Source organism: Bubalus bubalis, chromosome 1, assembly GCF_019923935.1.
Source record: "Bubalus bubalis isolate 160015118507 breed Murrah chromosome 1, NDDB_SH_1, whole genome shotgun sequence".
NCBI lineage: Eukaryota > Metazoa > Chordata > Mammalia > Artiodactyla > Bovidae > Bubalus > Bubalus bubalis.
Window position 1 is genome coordinate 11,732,507 of NC_059157.1, and position 20,728 is coordinate 11,753,234.

At 46.7% G+C, this 20,728-nt stretch overlaps 1 long non-coding RNA gene and 1 other non-coding gene across 4 annotated transcripts; both read right to left on the reverse strand.

Moving 5' to 3' along the window:
- Positions 1 to 802: 802 nt before the first annotated feature.
- LOC123330155 lies at positions 803 to 9,557 on the reverse strand. Of its 3 annotated transcripts, XR_006545866.2 has the most exons (4): positions 9,025 to 9,557; positions 6,555 to 6,671; positions 4,872 to 5,024; positions 803 to 2,650 (listed from the first exon to the last, which is right to left on the reverse strand). It is a non-coding gene; the product is annotated as an uncharacterized LOC123330155 (long non-coding RNA). The 3 variants fall into 3 exon arrangements; XR_006545862.2 differs by lacking the exon at positions 803 to 2,650 and having other exon boundaries at positions 3,023 to 5,024; positions 9,328 to 9,557; XR_006545858.2 differs by lacking the exon at positions 803 to 2,650 and having other exon boundaries at positions 3,023 to 5,024.
- On the reverse strand, positions 5,141 to 5,213 carry TRNAG-UCC. The gene has a single exon. It is a non-coding gene; the product is annotated as a tRNA-Gly (tRNA).
- Positions 9,558 to 20,728: the final 11,171 nt, after the last annotated feature.

Here is a 20,728-nt window from a genome sequence, read left to right on the forward strand (position 1 = left end):
AATATTTTTGGTTTCTGACCTCCTCGGTGGGAGGAAAAAAGAAACCCCTCTGGACCCTGCATGTCCCTGCTTGAGGTGACAGAGACAAGCTAACTGGGCTTCGAGAAACTTGTCGTTGTTCTGGATGAGATCTGCCCTGCGGTGCCTGCTGTTTATTCAATACAATAAGCAAATAAATAAGTCGTGCTTGAAACAAAAGCACAGGCCTTGCTAGACATTCTGTGCACACACCATCTGGGTCTCCTTACCTTCCAGGCATGTAGGAAACAGGACCGCCCAGCCTTCTGGGGCTGGTGGGGTCACATGACCAGTTTAGACCAATGGGGGGTGAGCTGGAGTGACCCCCCTCACTCCCCAGCATTGAAGAGCAGGTGAGACATTCAGCCTCTCTCTTCCCTGGAGACCAAAGGAGTAATGTGTTCTAGATGTTACAGTTACAGAGGGTACAGCCTCCATCAGCCTGGATGCTTGAGTGACTGTGGAATGGAATTTTCCCCGCACACGTACCCAACATCCTTGACTTGGCAATGGACATAAGGCACACGCAAGAAATAAATCTTTTTTGTGTTCAGCAATGGGATCTTGAGGTTCATTTGTTATCACAGAGCAACCTAATTTATTCTAATACAATTCTCCCATAAACATTAGTGGCCTTTTCCTGGTAGCTCAGATGGTAAAGAATCTGTCTGCAATGCAGGAGACCCGGGTTTGATCCCTGGTTTGGGAAAAAATTCCCTGGAGAAGGGGATGGCAACCCAGTCCAGAATTCTTGCCTGGAGAATCCCATGGACAGGGGAGACTGGCAGGTTACAGTAAAGGGGGCTGCAAAAGAGTCGAACATGACTGAGGGACTAACATGTCCACTTTCATAAACATCTGTGACACAGAAAGTGGTCTGCCAGTCACCTGTAGACCTGTCACTGGGAGTTGGCCAAGGCAGTCTGTAGTGAAAGACTAGAGGAACATTTGCAGGGAGGAGCAGCAATTCAGATGGTCAAGTTCAAGGTGACTGCAGTCTACTCTGGGAGGCTAGGAGGAAGGCAGAGCTTCAGAGGACACTCCGGCTCTGGAGCTGCTCATCCAGACCCCAGACTCCAGACCAAGGTCAACCAGACTCCAAAGACTAAAGACGTTCCAGTAGACTGCTTCTCTGACCTCCCTGGTTCAGAAGCTGTGTCAGTCAGCAGTATGTCTTTAGAAAGTGAAAGAAGATTCGTAGGTCGCTTTATTTTTAAAAAAATATTTTTATTTACTTGGCTGCATCGGGTCTTAGTTGCACACGCAGGATCTTTGATAACAGCGCACAGGCTCTCTAGTTGCCATGCCAGGCTTAGTTGCTATTCAGCCTGTGGGATCTTAGTTCCCCAGCCAGGGATCAAACCTGTCTCCTGCCCTGCAAGGCAGATTCTTAACCCCCAGACCACCAGGGAAGTCCCCCTTGATCACTTTAAATGCTAAGATGTTCAACCATAATGAGAGTTTATTTACTGGACCGTATTGATTTTCTTTGCATAGATCTCCAAGGGCTGACCATCCACAAGGGAGTTAAGACATACTCACACAGCCTGCATCTGAGGCTCTAAGAAATACTCCCTGTGAATGATTAGCAACCCAGTGAAAGGGTTGCTGCTCTGTTCATTTTTAAACCTGAAAATATCCAGCGACCCTCTCAAAATCCAGGAACATTCCAGTCTCCTGGATGGAGAGGCACCTGGAAGAGAATGAGGGAAGCTGTCCTTTTGCCGTTGCCGACAACATGGTTTGTAGCATCTGAGAGTCAATGTTACTATCCGTCTTCTGTCTGGCCGGCCTGGAATGAGGTGGTCTTCAGCCCACAGCAGCAGAAGGCTGCATGTAACCATATTCATCATGGTGCCAAACTGCCTTCTTATTCAAGAAGAAAAGATAATGGCTCATCCTCTCGTGATTCCCTGGACTGGAATTGCTGTATAAAATTGTCTTTGCAGAAATAGACTTCTCCGAATTCATCGGGAATGCAGAGCTAGATGTCTGGCCGCTTTGAGACGAAAGGATTCACTGGGACCAAATCGGTTTTTGCTCCTTTGCTACTTAGCAGAGCTTTAATGCTAGAGCCTCTCAGGGTTTTTAATTTTTACAAGGTAGCTATTTTCAGAATCAAAAAGGTGCAGTTTCCTTTACCGAAAACCTCGTGATGCAAGAGAAATGGGATTTTCTTATAAATCCCTCAGCTCACTCTGCTCCCTCTGTCTAAATCCACGCTGCTGGAAGAGCAAAGACTACAGCTTCATTGCCAGGAATGCGGGAAAGACAGTAATCACACCGGATGTTAATGTGATGAGTCCACTTAAACAGAGATAAATTTCAAATGCATATATATTTTCATTTTGAATGTAATATACTTACAAAGAAATGCTTATGCTTTTAGAGTAGAAGGCAGATTTCTTTTTTAGAAAGTATTCATTTACCTGGCTGCGTCGGGTCCTAGCCGTGGCTCGTGGGATCTTCACTGTGGTGCTCCAAGTAGTTTCAGGGCATGGGCTCAGTTGCCCCGAGGCATGTGGGATCTTCCTGGACCAGGGATCGAACTCGCATCCCCTGCATTGCAAGGCAGTTTCTTAACCACTGGACCACCAAGGAAATCCCTAGAAGGCAGATTTCTGACCCCCTCCTGAAACATTAATTAAAGGATTTGGAGAGAGCAAAGAGTATCAGTTGAAAACCAGTGGCAAGAACCTACTTAGTGGTTCCTTATCTTTTGATCCATGTTAACAGCATGAAACATGTACTTTAATTATAATATCCAAATCTCACCTTGATATTCCGTGAAATGAAAGAGTCCCACACAAATGTACCATGTGTGTGTGTGCGTGCTAAGTCACTTCAGTCATGTCTGATTCTTTATGACCCTATGGACTGTAGCCTGCCTGGCTCCTCCATCCTTGGGATTCTCCAGGCATGAATACTAGAGTGAGTTGCCATGCCTTTCTCCAGGGGATCTTCCCGATCCAGGGATCAAACCTGTTTCTCTCACCATCCCCTGCGTTGGCAGGTGGCTTCTTTACCACTTGTGCCATCTACTTTCTATTTTTCAGGTGCTCTAAAAGCACTTTATTCCCAAAGGTTGCTGATATGAGGATTCTTGGGAACCAGAAATGGCAGGAAGATCCATGTGCTCGGATCCCCAAGGCCTGGGCCAAACTGAAGCAAGATCTATCCACTGATGATGCCACAGGCCCCAGGGAAGAAGGCCAAGGCTGTGTGTTGGCATGTGGAGCTGTGACTGGCACCTCGAGGGTGGAACGCATTCCTCTGACTTCAGGTTGGTCCTACGGCTGAGGTGTAGCACAATGGCCACACCAAGTGGATATTGAGAGCAAAAGCTAGGAGGCATGTGCCCTCTTCACCAGCAACAGTTAGAATTTTCATCACCTAAATTGAGCCTCTCAGTAAATCAATATCGCCTCTAGAAGATTGAAGCTGCAGAGATAAACAATGTAAGGAAAGGAAGTGGGCATGCAAGGGGTGTCTTTCTGAAATGCCAGGTGAAGATGATGTCGCCTCAGAATCGTTGCTTCATGCTGGTCCAAGGCCATTGTCAAACTAAGTTCTGTAAAGGAACACAGAAAGACTAAAGAAACAGACTCCTAACTCGCTCACATAATGAGCGGCTCGTCCTTGCTGCCTCCAGCACCAGCCCTGATTGAAGGGCGCTGTGAACTCTGTTCCCACCTCGCCAGCCTGGGGAGCTGAGATTGATGTGCAGCCTGGGAAACATGAACCCTGGGCTTCGGGAGCAGCTTGAGGTCAAGTCAGAATTTGTTTCTGTCCTGCCTTTCAAAGCTTTGTTTTCCTATGAGCCATCCATACTAACCACTCAGCATTGCTGGGCCCCGGAGAACCGGGGGTGGGCAACTTCCAGGAGATTCATTCAGGATGGACATTCATTAGCTCTGAAGACAGCTGGGGCTTTTCCTAAAAGGGCTGAGGACAGCTGGAAATTCCCAGATTAATCATTGACCAGACCAGGCTACTGCCACCGCACCAAATCCCACCCCACCCTGAGGGTTGCTCTAACCAAAATAAATCATAAATGTGTACAGCTCAACAGTGATTCTATTCAGAGTCACTGCCACCCACTTCTAAAGCCCAGGCCAACGTAAAGTAACCCAAGACTTCACTTCTCTTCAAGGGGCTGCTCCACGTCCTCAGAGGCAATTAAATCACGGAACCTGTGTAAATAAGACTTTTCTGGAATGCTATTTTGAGACACGGTGAAAGCCTTTCCAGTGAACTGAGTCTTCATTCTGACCATCACAGATAAATGAAGGACGGGTTCTTTAACATACTAATGATAACAACAACTAATTGATACTTTTCCTTTGCAAAGCATTTAGTTTCTGCCAGATAACTTCACATGAACCATCTCTTTTACTTTCAGAATCATATAGCAAGGCAGGACGTGCGTTATTATTGACATTAAGCAAATAAACTGAGACTTCTTGGCAGTTAACAGGCTTACCTTGGGTAACAGAACTGATGGCCGTTGGACATAAGGTTAAGACAGACTCCAAGTCCAGTACTTTTTCCAATCCATCCCACTGTGTCTACAAAAAATCTTACCCTCTCTTAAAAGCTTGGAATTTTATAAATTGTTTAAGTGCTTATTGTTTTATTTGATGGGAATGAAGTACAGCTAGCACTGTTGAGTTATGACTAAGCTGAGTCATTGTACATCGAGTGCTTGACATGAATGTCCTCGTTTATGAGGTGGTCATTATTATCCCCATTGTGATACACGAAGGAACACAAAGAGGTTTCTGCAACTTTCCCAAACCACATAGCTAGTAAGTAGCAGGGATTTGAAAACTGCACGCTCTAGAGCCTCCCACCTGCATCCTTCTGCTGAGATAGGCAGGTGTATAACTTCTTGTGCTGTTTTTTGAAGAACCATAGGTCCAGTTGCTGGAGACAGAGCCGTCCACATTGCCAAGATGTTTGGCATCGTTTGGGTCCATGGGGATTATTTCGTCTATGAGGTCAATCTAGAACCAATAGAAATAACCGATCAACAATAGAAATAAACCAAACACTCTGCTATGAGATGGGGATCCTTCTTTCTTTCTTTTCAGGCTGTACTCCGTGGCACGTGGGATGGTGGTTTCCCAGTCAGGGATTGAACCTGTGACCCCTGCAGTGGAAGTGCAGAGTCTTAACCACTGGACCACCAGGGAAGTCCCTCAGGGCTTTCTTCACAATGGCACCACTATTGCTCCTATTTCCAATACTAAAAACCACGAAGTTCCTTCTCCCTTGTGTCCCTTATCCAGTCAATTATCAGCAATTCCTATTTCATGGTTGTGTATGTATCTAGAACTTGCTTTTCCCTCTTCCCTCCTTCTCTTCACACTGTCTAGTCAAGTAACTAGACAGTGGCCCCTCCAGCTTCAGACACTTCCCACAATATAGTCTATCTTGTCCCCACGCATCCTAAAAGCATAGGATCTTCATCCCATCTTATCCCATGCTATGTTCCTACACATGGTGCCCCACTGTCTATCACAAGCCCTCTGGTTTGCATCTTCATCATCTAGAGCCTCCATTTTCCAGCCATTTTTTAAATTATCTATTTATTTTTGCCTTTTGACTTCCCCGCATGGCACGTGGGATTCTAGTTTCCTGACCAGGGATTGAACTCACAGCCGCTGCATTGGAAGCGTGGAGTTTTAACCACTGGACCCCCAGGAGAGTCCTACACAGCCATTTTCCTATCAATTCTCTGTCTCTTCCTTCTCCTCTTGCCAAGTGGGGCTCCTCACAGTCCCCAGCCCACATGCACACACCCATCTTCCCATCTTGTGACTTCACTGTTATTCTCCTCATCTCATTATTGCTCTTCTCTCCTGTTTATAGCCCAGTCTAGACATCCCACCTGTCTATGGAGTCTCCTTGGGCTATTCCTCCTTCTTGGATTCCTATTGTCCCCACAGAAGGTGCCACGAAGTTCAGTGTTTAATTTTGTTTTCTCGTTGTCTCACTGTTTACCTCCTCCACTAGACTGGGAGTTTCTCAGGTCAAGGACTCTGCCCTACTTTTTTTCATGATCCTTACTGGGCATAATATAGTCCTGGACTCAGAGACGGTGCTCCTTTGGTGGACGGATCTCGCTTGGTGGAGGGACCTGGTGGCAAATGAGCATGAGTTGATTTAGTGGCTCTGATGAGCAATCCAGTGGCCTTGCTTGACATGGGTTAATTCTCCAACACTAGATGCCAGCATCAAATTCATGAGAAGGTCAGGAAATTACAAGCTGGTCAATTCGTTTTCTGCAGTAGAGTTGTTGTTTGCCCAATTCGAGCAGTTGAGGAACCCATTTTTTCTGATTCCTTTCCCAGTGGGCTCTTGCCTAAAGAGGTACAATGACTGGGTGGGGGGTGGGGGGCGGGTCAAGTGAGTTGTCCAAGTGAAAGCCCACAGCAAGTAGACTCTGATTTATAATCTCCAAAGTAATACATTAGAGAATGGAAAGTAGCTCAAGGCCGATGTTTTAGAATAAATCATGAGACGGTTTTTACCAGCAGAGAAGTCACTGGACGCTGTGCAGCTTTGTTCAGCATCAGCATGTTTAATGGCCATTCATCCAAGTTCAAGTTGCCTCAGGCAGATTTCAGAGGGACCAGTACTTTGGAAATCTAATAGCAGAAAGAATCGAGTTAGTATGTATGGACACATTTGGAAACTATGTCATACTTTCCAAACTGTGCTCTTAAGCTCCATCTTAAGAGTTGAATTCTTCTGAGTTGGAAAGAGTGCCAAAGGTTATCTGGTTGGAAGAGGGATGACATGTCTGGAATACTACTAACACACTTTTCATTTTTGTGTTTCATGGGTTGATCTATCCCTTCACTTTCCCATTTTCTCAGAGACATAAGCCTACCTTCAGACTTCAACAGCATGAATGCAAAAAAAAAAAAAAGGTAATATGCTGGTTATCCTGACCCCAAATGGGTATTTTATAGGCATAACAGAGGTAAAAACTAGGTTTTCTTGAGAGAGAAATACGATTTTCTAAATTTATTTAGCTCCCATTTAGCATAACTTGCTAAAGAGCCAAGCTTGTAGGTAGGACTCAGATCCTGGAACTGCTTCCATGCAGATGAGAACTGGTTTTGCAGTGACAACTAGGGCTTCCCATGTGGAACTAGTGTTAAAGAACCTGCTTGCCAAAGCAGGAGACCCAAAAGACCCAGGTTCCATTCCTGGGTTGGGAAGATCCCCTGGAGGAGGAAATGGCAAACCACTCCAGTATTCTTCCTTGGAAAGTTCCATGGACAGAAGAACCTGGCAGGCTACAGTCCATGGGACTGCAAAGACAACTAGACTAGGAGGTTTGAATTGTAGAGGCAGGAAGCGTGCCCATTTCTGGTCCCAAGGGACCAAGAGAAGAAAGAAGACAGAGGCTGGAGAGACATTCATCTTGATTTTCTGTCTCTGGGCTACTCTGAGCGGGAAGTGTGTTAGATGTTCAGTCGCTAAGTTGTGCCCAACTCTTTGTGACCCCATGGACTGCAGCATGCTTCCTTGGCCTTCACTATCTCTTGGAGTCTGCCCAAACACATGTCCATGGAGTTGGTGAGGCCATTCAACCATCTCATCAACACAAATCCTCTTCCTCGTTTTAGACTGCATGAAACACAGGCTCCCCACACCCATGTGGGAGTGGCCACATCAGAGTAAATTCAGCAGTACTCTGTGGTCAGACAGTGGAAGGGCTAGCATTTAGCTTTCCCGAGCTACCCTCACTTCCTGTGTGGTATGGAAAGAACTTGGAATCTCCTGGGTGACCCTGGAGCGGGGAGGCACAGATGCTGGGTGGAACCTGGCCAGAGCACATACCAGAGAGGAATGACCATGGTGGGGGCAAGATGGCGCTGTGGGCTAGGGGTTGCAGAATGAACGGCCTGGGCCCTGACCTCACGACTAGAGCCAGGGGCTCAGCACCAAGGGAGACCCAGGGGCCCACACTCCAGGGGCGGCCCAGGGGCTCAAGGCACCAACGGAGACCCCCAGGCCAAACCAGGGGATAAAGGAGGCAGGGCTCCAGTTCAGTCAAGACAGAAAACGAACCGCCCAACCCAGCAACAAACACTGGCCTGAAGCCAAGGAATGGGGCAAGCAGAACTTCAGTGGTCAACAGTCCAGGGAACGTCCCAGACCAGCCACCCTGTAGCAGACACAATGAGGATCCAGCAACCCTGTGTGGACTCGAGCCTGCTCCCCTCCACTCCCGGGAACACAGCGAGTCCCGCTCACACACTCAGGCAGAGACTGAATTATCTGCAGAAAACTGCTCCCAACTGTGGAATTGGGCTAAGATTACAGGGCTGGCGTAAACCCGGTATCCCACCTCACAGTGGGACAGGGGCTTATTGAAAAGCTCCCAGCATTTCGTCAAATCTTCCATACTCGACTCAGAGGACAGTGGGCACTTTGGTGACTTTGCTCCCCGACACGAGCTCCTCCGTCGTGTGTAGGAAAAGGCTCACGGGAACCTTGGGACCAGGTGAAGTGTTTATTATGGTCTCCATTGTACATGGTGCAGAATCCAAGGTCTGGGGATGAAATGTCTCATCCACAGTCAAGAAGCATAGGGTACAAACCTACAAGAGGGAAACTTCCCTGGTGGTCCAGTGGCTAAGACCCTGCGCTTCCAATGCAGGGGGCCTGGGTTCGACTCCTGGTCAGGGAACTTATTCCCACATGCTGCAACTAAAGATCCCACAGGCTGCAATGAAGACTGAGATCCTGCATGCTACAACCAAGATGCAGTGCAGCCAAATAAATAAATAAAAATAAATAGTGAAACACACACACACACACAGGAGTTAGACCTTTTGACCCCAGCTCCCTGCTCCTCTCGCAGGGCTGTGAGCCCCTCCTAGGAACAAGAGGGGGGCGCCCATGCACTCGGACCGGGGGAGCCCTGCTGAAAGGTATGTATGCTCAGAAACAGGCTTCAGTTTCCCGTTCTGGTCCTGGTCATACCTTCAGCCTTCATTCAGGGGAATCTTCTGGCTGGAGAAGTCCCTTTGGCATATTTGCACCTGGTGGGGGCTTGGGGCTGGTCAAAGTCTACCCTCTGCCCATGATGCCAAGTGTTCCGGTCGGCACCCAGCTAACAGGATAGTGACAGAACAAAGTGTTTCCGTCTCTCTCATTTCTCCCAAGTATCTCCTAAAATTGAAACCTCTGCATTGGCTGCAGTTTTCCTCCATCTGCAAAAACACATTAGGAAGAGAAAGAGGTTGGCAGCTGACTTCAGGCTTTTCCCCCCGGAGAGTTACTTACCTGACTTTAACCAGATGCTGTGTATCAGCCCGTCTCTCCCCTCCACGCTCAGTGGGCAAAAGACAGAAGAAATACAAGAAATGCTTGTTACGCTCTGCACTCTCTCCCCCTCTCTTTCTCTTTCTCTCTTTCCCTTTTCTTTTTTTTTTCCCCAGGACCGGATATACAAGTTCCAGAAGAGGAATATACATCCCCAGAGTCTGAAATCAAATCTGGAATTCATATCCTCTGTAAATGTACTTTATTAAAAGCAGGAATCAAGAAAGGTTTTGGAATTATTATATTGGAGAGCTTGATTGTGTAGAGAGGACTTGGAATTAGGGATAATTTTAGACATGTTTTGCAGGCAGCCTGCTCTTTGGATGAATGGAAACACTGGGTACTTTGGCATCAATCTTATCCCACAGGTCTTAAAACCAGCCTTTAGACTCTGTTACCAACACGAGAAGGAAAACAGGAGGCTGCAGTAAGGCACGTTCGTCTATGATTACGCAATCGAGTGAACTGACAGTGTTGTAGGGACACAGAGTAGGTAATATTTTCAGACATCAGGCTGTCAGTTGGGAGGTAATGTTTGTAAAATCCGCTTGCTGACACTTCATGGTGTTAGTCCAGCCCCAGACCACGGACATGGGTGGAAGGCATGAGTGTTTGTGTGTGTGTGTCTCTGTGTGTGGGCATGTATATGAAGAAGCTGAAAGGATTAGTTGAGGCCCAGAATCGGAGCTGGTGGAGACTGTGAGGTGTGGAAGTGGGGCAACTCCTGTGAAATCCATCTCCGCCCCCACCCTCTGCCTCCCACCCCCCGCCCCTAGACATGCTGGTGGCCTGTACTCCTGGCTCTTCCCTGGATGGGGAACCAGGAACTTGTCCATTGTTCCCAGAAGGCCCAGACCATTTTCTATAAGTTAACTGTCTCTGAACTATTTTTCTCCCTCGATTTGGAATCACAACCTTCTGAATATCATTGCAAGCTCACGGTATTTCTCTGATGAAAACCGCCATTTCACAGGGGTCAGCCAACTCCACGGCGGGAGCACAGTGACTATGGGATTTGCATTCCAGTAATAAAAGATGAGCCAAGCCCTCCAACCCGTCAGAGAAAGGTGGGAGCCCTTGGAGACCCAGGAGGAGACTTTAGATTCTCAGAGGCCCCAGAAGTACAGAGAGGGAGTCAGTGTTTCTGAGCTCTTTTGAAGGAGAGCTATTGCTCTGTTAGGTGGAAGGCTTCTCACATGGCTCAGATGGTAAAGAATCTGCCTGCAATGCAGGAGACCCGGGTTTGACCCCTGGGTCGGGAAGATCTCCTGGAGAAGGGAATGGATACCCACTCCAGTATTCTCGCCTGGAGAATTCCATGGACAGAGGAACCCGGCAGGCTACAGTCCATAGGGGTCCCAAAGAGTTGGACACGACTGAGTGACTAACACTTTCACTTTCAGAGGAAAAAATTGGAATGCTGAATGGATGCTTGGGGCGACGGAGGGGGGGGGGGGGCGGGCGGGGTGCAGGGGGTGCTGCTAGCTGGCTGTCTGCTACAATCTCACTCCATGACCCACACTGCCTGCTCTTTATTCACATCTGGGATGTCCCCTGTTCCTTTATGTAGAAAGTCCCCTCTCTTGGAACAGGCGGGAAAGTACAGCGAACATTTGGATGGCTAAGGTCCTTAACTTTTCACTTTGGCTGCCCTTCCCAAGACTTTTGAGTTATTGTCTTAATCACAGCAGCCCTAAAGAGGAATTTGAAATCACCCCTGCAGCTCCCAGGAGAAACAGCAGTGGAATCCTCTTCCCTGGCTCTTGGACTGATCAGGGTTTCACCCGCCTCTTTCTCTCTCCTTCCGCGGGGTCCTGGCCTCCGGAGTCAGACAGCGTGGGCCTGGAGCCTCTGCTCTCAGCATCTCTGCAGGAAGGGTGGCCGCTTAGATTCCACGCTTCCTGCCGGCCTCTGCCACCCGCTCCAGGGAGGTGGTTTGTAATGTTTGTCCCGTAAACTCTTAGGTAACTGTTCTGTTCCACCCGGGGAGGTCATGTGGCTCAGAGAGAAAAGCTATGTTTTTCTTGTGGATATCTAAGGACACTGAGCCGCAGCCAGGCAGCCACGCCGCCAGAACCCCCAGTCTGAACAGAGAGCCCTGTTCGGGGAGCCAAGGGGAAATGACGCTCCCGGACAAGGGTCAAGTGCAAATCACTGCGCCGCAGAAGCCCTGGGCCTGGGACACGCATCTGTCTTCTAAGACTTCCCCGCAGTAACGCCCCCTTTTCAAAGGGCGCAACGGATGAAGTCATATCTGGTTCTGAAATTCTCAAGCCCCTCAGCCAGAGGGTCCTGGGGCTTTTGCTCTCCTGGTGTTCACTTATGGCTGCGTTTCCCATCACTACTCCAGCCCTGGTTCTGAGTCTCCGCTCCCTTGAGATCAGGGCCCCCGGTTGGTCTCTAAAAGCCAAAGGTGTGTGTGTGCTCAGTCGCTTCAGGCGTGTCTGACTCTTTGCGACCCCATGGGCTGTAGCCCGCCAGGTTCCCCTGCCCATGGACTTCTCCAGGCAAGAATGCTGGAGTGGGTTGCCATTTCCTTCTCCAAGGGATCTTCCGTATTGAACTGGCGTCTCTTATGTCTCCTGCATTGGCAGGCAGGTTCTTTACCGGTGGCAGTACATGGGAAGCCCTTGCTTTACCCCACATGCACTGAGACAGCGGGTTCTGAGCATCTGGGAAGAAGGGACTGCAGCCCAGGACTCCCTGGGCCCAGGCTGGGCTCTACCCAGAGGCTGCTGGAAGCCTCACCACAGGCAAAAACAGGGCCAACCACTCTTCACTAGGATGTTTTATCTTCTTCCTTTTTTTAAAAATTTGAAGTATAATTGACACACCGTAAAATGCACATATATATTTATCAAAATATGCCCTCATTTACCCTCCACTCAGGTCAAACTCATAGACCTCCCCCAAGACCCCAGGAACTCCTTTGATGCCCACCCTGCTATTAAACGCTTGGAGTCATCACAGCAAAGCTTCTTGCCCCAAAGCTAAATAAAGCAGCTGCGGCAGATTCCAATGTCTCCTTCTGAAAACTTGAAGCTCAGAGAGGTCAAGCGATCAGTTCCTGGCCACACTGCCAGTGAGAGATATGTGGTGGCTGGAACCCAGCTCTGGGCCCTTTCTCCTCTTTCTGGACTTCCAGAAGAGTGCAGAGCTGTCTTCTGAGACAGCTAAGAAGACTGAGCACAGGGCTTCCCTGGTGGTCCAGTGGTTAAGAGTCTGCCTTGCAATGTAGGGGACACCAGTTCGATCCCTGGTTCAGGAAGATCCCACGTGCCACTGGGCAACTAAGCACTGCAACAAAGACCCAGCTGAGCCCCCAAAATAAATAAATAAATCTTAAAAAAAAAAAAAGACTGAGCACAGACTAGGATGCAGATCACACAGAGACCAGAGGAGCAGAGGCCTGATGTCCTTGTGTCCAAGTGACACAGTGTCCAGGCTTCAGGATCCAGGCTGTCTCTCAGCTGGGGGCCACCCCTGACTGGCAAGCGTGTGATATGTGTTCTCTCTCGACGCCCATTCCTTCTCTACCTTGAATGTAGATAACCCGTTCTCAGACTTTAGGTTGCCCAAGAATCCTGGGTAGAGTGAGCTGTACATGCTGATTCTCAGGCCTGGGGCAGGACCCAAGAGTCTGCATTTTCAAGAGGCTTGTTCTCCTCCTCCCGCCACGCCACCTGTCTTCCCTGACACCCATCCAAGGGGTCTTTGACCAACGCTGTGTAAGGGGACCACTCTCAGTCTCCTCCACCCTGGAAGTGGCATCAGTCACAGTTTCCAAGATTCCACCCCATCATACCCAACCTCGCCCTTCCTGGAGGACTTCCCCTTTCCTTAACTTCTTCCTTCTTTTATCTTTGCTTTCTGCCTCTTCCCTGGGTTGCAGGGTTGCCCTTGATCATGATTGTAATATTCAACTTGTTCATCTAACCTCTGGTTCTCTCTTGAATTGTCCCTTAATCTCTAGAAAGCCTTATGGCTATGGTGATTTGAGACAGTCCACACACACCAGATACACAAACAGTCCTACTGAAAATCCTTCCACGGTGTAAAGTCCAGACTCTTTCAAGAAACACTGAAGACTCTTCAGTTTCTACTGCTTGCCTTCCAGTTTCATCATACCTCCTTCTTCTCTGAAACCTATCCTTCCTTCTCATGATGATTTCCAGCTGCTGTCATACCCTCGTGCTCAGGCAGTCTGCTCCGTTTGCCTGGAAAAGCCCTCCTCTGGGACCCCTCCAGTTTTCAGGACTAAGGCTGAAGGAAGGTTCCATCCTTTGGCAAAATTCCCAGCCTCTCCCAACACCCCCAGGAATGGATAGCTCCTTCTTTGGGGGCTATGTCTTCTCCCCCTGACGAATCCAGGAGCCCTGGATCCTCAGGACCTGGATGGGGTCTGGGCCCTCACCATGGGGACTGAGGGTGGAGTCTCAATCCAACACTTCCATGGTGGTCCAGCGTTAAAATAACATACAAGTCAAAGTGTTTACAGTAAGTCCCCTACATATGACCTTTCAAGCTATGAGCTTTCAAGATGCAAACGTTCATGGCATCAACACCAGGCGTGAGTGACACGGAAGCTTTAGCTTGCCCTTCATCTTTTACTGCTGGTGGCGATCCTTCAGCTCTACCATCCCCTACCTCGTCTCCTTTCTCCAGTCAGTGACTCTTCTTCCCTGTTTGCTTGATGCCAGTCCCTGGATGCCAGCTGTCGTACTGTACAGCCCTCAAGGTGCTGTACAGTAAGATTTAAAATGTTTGTATTTTGTGTGTTTGCTTTTTATGTATTATGTGTGTAAAACATTACAAACCTATTACAGTACAGTACTATATAGCCGATTGTGTTAGGTACGTAGGTTAACTTTGTTGGACTTACAAACAGATTGGACTTAAGGAACAGGCTTTCAGAACAGAATTCATTTGTACGACAGAGACTTACTGGATTGTGTTTCCTATGTGCTGGGCACTGTTTTAAGTGTTTTTTTCGTATTCAGCTTATTTGTATAAAATGTGTTTTTCTCTGATGTTGGTAATTAGAGTGATCTGATGTCTGTATAGTGTAATGTTTTAGGTTTCAGAGGATGCAACATAACTTTTAACTGTAGCATCTGTAAGAATCAATAAAGGCCATTGTCTCCCATTGATCTGAGGGTTCCACTTCTATACTGAGCTTCTCTGATGCATTCATCCTAGTGGGATTTTTTTTTTTTAACTTGTTTTCTTGTAGGCTTAAAAAAAATGCTAGTTGAATAATTTGAAGGGCGATTTTATTTATCACATCAACTCCATCTGCAGTATATCTAAAAATTTGAATAAAAGTCAATGGAGGAAAAATGATTCAAAATATATAAATGATTCGACATACAGAGGTTTATTTTAAAAGCAACCTCTCCTGACCGTGTCGGTTCCTGTAAGACATTTGGGATGCCACGAGGAAGAGGACAATGTCTCTAGACAAGCTTCATCCTCCCCTCGATTTATGATGCAGGATAGAGCTGAGGCGGCTCTGCAGAAAGGAGAAACCAGCAGCGGAACCCTCTAGATGCCTAGTGATCACTGGAATGTGTTGCCATTTCCCAGGGGGCAGTCAGTTTCAAGCCACCAAAATGCGCTTCTCGATTCATTTATCTCTTAGTTAGGGTGGGAGTGGAGACAGGGAAATCTACTCCAGATAAGCATGAAGTACAATATGACTTTGCCTTCTTATAAAGAGCCATCATTCACGTAAATTGCATCCTTCAGCCTTTCAAGGGATTAAATGCTACACGACAGACAGCATCTGGTTCAAACAACAGCAAATCAAAGAGGGTAACAATACACCGCGTGGTGAATAACAGGCAGGCTCCTATATCCATAAGAGGCCAACAGCAGAGGGGGAAAAAGAGACCTGTGAGAGGCACTGTAAGAAGGGTACACCTGTAGATGTGTCAGGGAAGATAGTGATGTCGGCCGGCATAATAACGCCATTCTTCTAACGTGACCCAAAGTGGCAGGCAGCCACCCTCCTTCAGGAGCTGGAACACAGCTCTCGGTGACCCAGGGACCAGAAGAGAGAATAGGGTACAGAGACTCTCCTTTCTGAAAGCCACCAGCCCGGGACTTTAATTAACGCACAGACTCACGTTGGCTCCTTAGAGGGTCTCACTGGAAAGCAGAGGGAGAGGCCGTTTGTCTGGAATTCGATAAAAGGGACTTGGAGTTAGACTTCTTTGTTTTGTCTCCCTTTTCTCACCCTCCCCCACCTCAATTCTCCTCCTCCCCTTCGTCTCCAATGCGGGCTCTCATTACTCTCATGACCTCTGCCCTCTGACCCTTCCAAGGAAGGATCAGATGCATGCCATTCACACCTCAGTGTAAAGTTAATCCTCTGGCATTTCCCAGGTATTCTGTTTTAGCCATAACCCCCTATGAAAAGCTCTCCTCTGTTAAAGGAATTTCAGGTTGAGATGAGTGTGTTTGGGGTGGGGTGGGGCGCACTGATAAGAATCAAATTCTGGAAGGTTTGAGTGGCACCGGCCTTGAGCATCACAGGCCATCCTTCTTTGGGACTCCCCCGCCAAGCCCCTCCATTGGGAGTATTAATATATTGAACGGTAGAATGCTCAGAACTATCCTGTGTGCTTTATTTATGTATTCATCTCTTTTAAAGTTAGTTTTAATTTCTATCAAAGCTGTATGCCCACCTTTTCTTTTCTTCGGTGGTACTCAAAGGTGGCTGACATTTAGACTCCTCTGGGAAAATGTTTTAAAATCCTGAAGTCTAGATTTCCCTCCAGACCAGCTAAGTAAAGCCTACTGGAGATATGGCCCAGATCTTGAGGGTTCTGAAGAGCCCCAGGTGATGCAGCCAGTGGCTGAGCCATCCACATGGATTTGAGGGAGATAAACTTACAAGGTATATTTAAAACCAGACCAACGCGCCTGCACGCTCAGTCGCTTCAGTCGTGTCCGACTCTTTGTGACCCTGTGGACCACAGCCAGTCAGGCTCCTCTGTCCATAGCATTCTCCTGGCAAGAATACTGGAGCGGGTTGCTATGCCCAAACAGCAATATCCCCAAGACTTCCCGCTCCCCATTCCCCATCCCCCAGAAACAACAAATTCAATGATCTGAGCTGATTCATATAGTAGTTACCCTCATGCTTCTAAATTACATGATTATATCACTGGTCCTTGACTTTTCAGCTTTAATCATCTATCGACTTCCAACCATGGAAACTATGAGTTAGTCCTCCTCCAACACCACCGCCTACCCCTCAAAAACTCGACTTCCCGAGCCCCACATCATCCCAGTACTGTTATCATTTGGTTCCATCAATATTTGTATTGTGACTCTCTTCTCTGTTCCTTGAGTTTTCTCTGTCCTCATCATTAATCCAACCCCCAACTCTTCCCAAAGTGTTCTCCTCTCACTCGATTGAAATCTCTTGAGGAAGTCTCTCCCACTGCCCGGGGACCTCCCATCTGGACCAGCCCCTCGTCAAGCGCTGCTGGGTGACCTCCACCATCAGCCTGATGATGCCATCTTTTCTTGTGCTGAATCCTTTGTCTTTTTTTTTTTCTACCTTCTTTTTTGGGGGTTTGATTCTCTAGGAGCTTCTGGGGAAAGAGTACATGAGAGTAAAGATTTTGAGACCTTGACTGTCTAAAAATTCACTCTTCTCTCCTGGAGTTTGGCTGAAGATAGAATTTCAGCTGGAGGGGTTTCCCTGGTGGCTCAGGGGTAAAGAATCCAACTGTCAATGCAGGAGACATGGGTTCCACTCCTGGTTCAGGAGGATCCCGCATGCCGTGGAGTGGCTAAGCCCGTGCAGCCCAACTACTCAAGCCCAAGAGCCTGTGCTCCACACCAAGAGGAGTCACTGCAACGAGACACCTTCTCACCGCAACGAAGAGTAGCCCCCACTTGCCACAGTTAGAGAAAGCCCACTGACAGCAATAAAGACGCAATGCAGCCAAATAGATAAATACACTATTTTAAAAAATTTCCTCCTTCTCCTCCCTCTGTTCCCCCTTTTCGAACTTTCTCTTGTTCGAATATTGAACTTCAAGGATTTGCCCTCTAAATTTCTTGTTTCTCTCTACTCTTTTTCTAAAAAATTTTACTCAAGCACAGTTGGTTTACAAAGCTCTGTTTAATTTCTACTGTACATCAAAGTGATCCACATGTATGTATATATTCTTTTTCACATTCTTTTCCATTATGGTTTATCACTGGATATTGACTACACAGTAGGACTCTGTTGTTTATCTATCCTATAAACACTACTTGCATCTGCTAATCCCAAACTCCCCCATCTTTCCCTCTCCTATCCCTTCTCTACTGTTCTCTGACTTTTTGTCTTTTTGTTCTACTTTCTAGGTGACCTCTTCATTGCCCTCTTCCAACTCTTCTATTAAATTTTGTCTCTTCTATTAAGTTTCTAAGGTCTCCTGTTTTCAGAATATCTCTCGTGTAGAGCATCCTGGTATTTCAAGTGAAGTGAAGTCGCTCAGTCGTGTCTGACTCTTTGCAAGCCCGTGGACTGTAGCCCACCAGGCTCCTCCATCCGTGGGATTCTCCAGGCAAGAATACTGGAGTGGGTTGCTATTTCCTTCTCCAGGGGATCTTCCCGACCCAGGGATCAAACCCAGGTCTCCCACATTGCAGGCAGATGCTTTAACCTCTGAGCCACCATGCAATAGCTGATCCCATCAAGGACTTTGGAAATTACACAGTGAGGAAGCAACATGCAGCCCTGCAGCCCAGATGTAAACTCATCTCTGGGACTCACCCTGCTACACGCCTGGGCAAAGTGACTAGGGGACCATCTCCAAGAGACAGAAGAGAAATTTGCCGAGCACAATATGTGAACAAAATAGTACACAAACCCAGACAGACACTGCCTCCTTCTAACTATACTTCCATTACATTTGGCCTTGAGGGTCAGAGAAGAAAGAGTAAATCCTTTTTTGATGGCTTTAGAATAATATAGAAATGCCTGTTCTTAATTTATAATCCACTTGCTAAAGATGAAAACTACTAGTGAACTGTATGTGAATAATAATCCCCTTCCTCTATATGCAACTTTTAATTTTATCAAGAATGTTTGCAACCATTGTCCTGTTTGGTCCTCATAAAGACTGAGAAGACAAACAGGATAATTCTCCCATTTAGCAAAGGAGGAAAGCTTGTTTCCTTTTCTTCCACACATGCTACCTCACTAAGACACCTTGTAATCAAATTTGCCATGTACATCAATATAGTGAAAAGGGGAAAACATTGGAGTGGGAATCAAGAGACCTGGATTTTAGTCTGGACTCTGCCACTAATTAGTTAAGTTGAACTTGGGCAATTTAGTTCCATTCCATGAGCATTTTTTCAGTGCCTCCTATATACCAGTGATTGTGCTTGAAGTACCAAGCTGGATAAGACATGGTTACTGTCTTTAAATTGCTTACAGTTTGGCTGAGAAGACATATACAAACCAGTTCTCTATCATCATTTATGAAAGTCATACATGAACAGATGCCTTGAAAGACCATCAGAGGGCATAATTAATTCCATCTGGAGAGGAAAGGCAGGGAAGTTTTCAAAGGAAAGGAGAAAAAAATCATCTTTTTTTAAAATTTAATGATGACAGTAATATAGCGTTTCAAGAAAGTTCAAACAAAATATGATTCATAGAAAGTGAAAAATCACCATAACTCCCTTCCCATCAAGAGATGAGTGCTACTAATTTGATGTTTATTAGCAGGTGACATTTGATCCAGATTTTAAAAAACCAGTGGAGGTTTGCCTGACGTGAAAGGTGGGAGAGCCTGGAAAGAAAGTTCATGGTTGATGAGACCTGAAGAAAAGGGGCAATCCAGTTGGTTAAGATTCTGCGCCTTCAACTGCTGAGGGCCTGGGTTCAATCACTGGTCAGAGAACTAAGAGATGAAAGAGGACACGGCAGGTTTGGGGAACAAATGAGGGTAAATGGTGGGGAAATGGCAGGGAATAAGGTGGGAGGGCAAAGCATCTATCGCAATAGGTGGGGTCTTCTCTACCATACTGAGGATTTTAGATTGTTCTGCTGCAGCTGGGGGACCACGGAGGTAGTTTAAGTTGGGAGGTAGATGGAGTGAAGTCTGTGTTCAATATTCCAGTCAGCAGCATTGTGGCCAGTGCAGGAAGGATGGCATGAGGCCAGATCAGTCAGAGAGACCAGTTAGGAAATCCAGGTGCAAATGGCGAGCTTGAACCAAGGTGGTAGAGTGACTATAGAAAGGGAAGGGTGGGTTTGATAGACTTTAGGGGGTGGTATTAAGCAGAAACAAATGAACTAGAAATAAAGATAAAGGAAAAGAGGAGGCTAGAATGGCTCTTTGATTTCTGGTTGAATAATTAACTGAGTGACTACTGATACTAGTAATGAAGAGAAAAAATTACAGGGGCAAGAGGCATGGCTGAGGTAGGGAATTAAGAGGTCCAAACTATCATGTATAAAATAAGCTACAAGGAGGAATTCCCTGGTGATCAAGTTGGTTAGGACTCTATGCCCTCACTGCTGAGGGCCTGGATTCAGTCACTGGTCAGGGAACTAAGATCCCACAAGCTACTTAGTGCAGTCAAAATAAAAAAGATACAAGGATTTGTTGGACAGCACAAGGAATATAGCCCATATTTTGTAATAACTATAATTGGAGTATAACCTTTAAAAATTATGAATCGCTATATTGTATACCTGTAACTTATGCTGTGTTGTATTCTTGTAACATTATACAGCAACTATCCCTCAGTTAAAAAAAAATACAGGACAAGAAAGAGGAAAAAATATATATATTAATGCAAATATCTGGAATCTGAAAAAATTGGTACAGACGATCTTATTTACAAAGCAGAAATAGAGACACAGACGTAGAGAACAGATGTATGGATACCAAGGAGGAAAGAAGGGTGGGTGGGATGAATTGGGTGGTGGGGGTTGACACATATATACTACTGATGCTACATATAAAACAGAAAACTCAATAGAACCTACTCCATAGCACAGGGAACTCTACTCCATGCTCTATGCTGACCTAAATGGGAAGTAGACCCAAAAAAGAGGGGATATATGGATACGTATGGCTGATTCACTTTGCTGTACATTAGAAACTAACACAGCATTGCAAAACAACGATGCTCCAATTTAAAAAAAAAATACAGAATCAAGGAGCAGGTTTGGGGAGAGGGTGATGTCTGGACGATGCCTTGGGGAAGCTATCCAGAAAGAACGGAATGAGGCTGGCAATGTTCAGATTCCATTTGTCAGCCTGTGGTGACTCCCAGGACAAGCACTAGACAAGGGAGGCTGAACTGGACCAGAAGATATGATAAACTGGTAGAGCAG